General features: G+C 31.8%; 1 non-coding gene across 1 annotated transcript; it reads left to right on the top strand.

The window, feature by feature from the left end:
• The first annotated feature begins 238 nt into the window (after positions 1-238).
• LOC121231268 (small nucleolar RNA R71) lies at positions 239-340 on the top strand. Its single transcript, XR_005929332.1, has one exon. It is a non-coding gene; the product is annotated as a small nucleolar RNA R71 (small nucleolar RNA).
• The last annotated feature ends 1,662 nt before the right edge of the window (positions 341-2,002 follow it).

Genomic DNA, 2,002 nt, shown 5'->3' with positions numbered 1-2,002 from the left:
TTCTATGTTTTTCCAAAATTTTCTTATGTTCTCGGTTTAGTCCCGAATCACTTCTAATGCTTGTTTTAGCCTCGAGGGCTCATCTTAGGGACAATATGATTGATTGTGAATGACTTTTATTTGGATATGAAAAATGTATGTTTGTTTAAGCAATAAGTTTGGTAATGCTCCGTAACCCTATTCTAGTGACAGATACGGGTTAGGGGTGTCACACCATTTGTCTCCAATGTTGGAAACCATGCATTGGACAATTCTGCAATAATTCCATGAATCGCTCCCAAGCTTTATATAACATCTCATCCTCTAATTAACAAAAAGATGTAATATCATTTCATAACTTGGCATTCATATTTGGAGGATTATACCGTAGCAAAAACCTTTGATAAATTTTATTCCAATATGCCACCGTTCCTGACGACAAAGCAATTAAACATGCTCTGGCATGATCACGCAATAAGAAATAACTTAAGTCTAAGGGAATTTTCAAGAACACCTTGCTGCATAAATGAATCACAGACCTCCAAAAAGAGTCTCTGATGCAGTCATGGATCTTCAATAAGTAACCTACTAAACTGTCCTACCGTTTGTAGCATTTGAAACGTCATTGGTTTCAACTCGAAATGTTGAGCTTGAATATGCGGCCTGAAAATTCCTGGATTTCGATCATCAAAAATAGGCACTACATATTCTCTAATGGGTCTACATATTCTCTAATGGGTCTATCACTATTATCTATCATTCGAGGAATATCAGCATTCCTTTCATTCTGAAGTATTGGATCTTCTCTGATTGGATCATTTCTATTTCTCTCCATTTCTCTTAACTCTTTTCTTCATCACCTTAATGCCTTTTCAATTTCAGGATCAAAACAATGTTTTGAATCCTCTTGAATACTTTTTCTCATGCACTAATACAAACCTGAAAAATAAAATAAAATAAAATACAAATTAACTACTCTAATAAAAATAACAGGAATAATAACAAATCAACTTTTCACCAATATTGTTGATCCCCAACAATAGCGTCAAAAACTTGTTGTGTGTAAATAACTAATGCAATTGTGCAAGTGTACATGTCATTCAAGTAGTAAAGTGATAAGTAAGTATCGTCTCCATAGGGATCAGAAATTGGTAAGAAATTGAGTAAGTTATTATAATCCTATTGAACATACTAAATAGCAGGAAGTACTCTCAAGTTGAATAAGATGTTTGTATAATGAATTAATGAAATCAAATGCTAAAAACAAAGAATTGATATAGCAAATAATATCATGTGGAAAATTATAGATAAAAGCAAGAGTATTTTTGTTCTTGAATGAATAGGGCTAGAATTATTAAGCTGAAATGTTCATAAAATAATGCCACGGAAAAATATTGTCTAATCAACTGCTTAGAAAGTCACGACTATAACTTGCATCTTTCGATAGCTAGATCCTAAGCTAGAAACCTAAGTTGCTGTATGTCTACAAAACTCTAGATTAATAACAAAAATGAACATTCTTCTCTGTACAACTCACAACATCTATTTCTAGAGTGCTACAAATATTTTGTTGAGTATTTTCTTGCATCAAATGATTCCAGATCCAGTAAATTTATCCTTTTCAGAAAATACATCTAAAAACACATCACACAATGAACTATGTCTAGAGCTTGCATGCATGTATTTAAAATAAGCATAAATCGAATGAAATAGTGACATAGTAAATATCAAATCACAGGCACTAAAGATGATAAAACATTCATCTAAATAACTCTAACCTAGAAAAGATTTAGTGTAACATCCCAAAATAGGGCCTAGTCAAAACAGTGGTTTCAGGACCACAAATTTGACGTTGAAATATTTATTTTATGATTATTATGAGGTCTAGAATATGAAAATATGCATGTGTTAAAGTTTCATGAGGAAATTCTATGAGTAAAGTGTCCAATTAATAAATAAGGACCAAATTGAATAAATTTCAATACTTGGATTCTAGAAGCAATTTCCATGAAATTGCTTTAGA

This window comes from Gossypium hirsutum, chromosome A06 (assembly GCF_007990345.1).
Source record: "Gossypium hirsutum isolate 1008001.06 chromosome A06, Gossypium_hirsutum_v2.1, whole genome shotgun sequence".
In the NCBI taxonomy this organism is placed as follows: Eukaryota; Viridiplantae; Streptophyta; class Magnoliopsida; order Malvales; family Malvaceae; genus Gossypium; species Gossypium hirsutum.
Note: the sequence above shows the minus strand (reverse complement) of the source record. Positions and strands in the feature narration are given on the sequence as shown.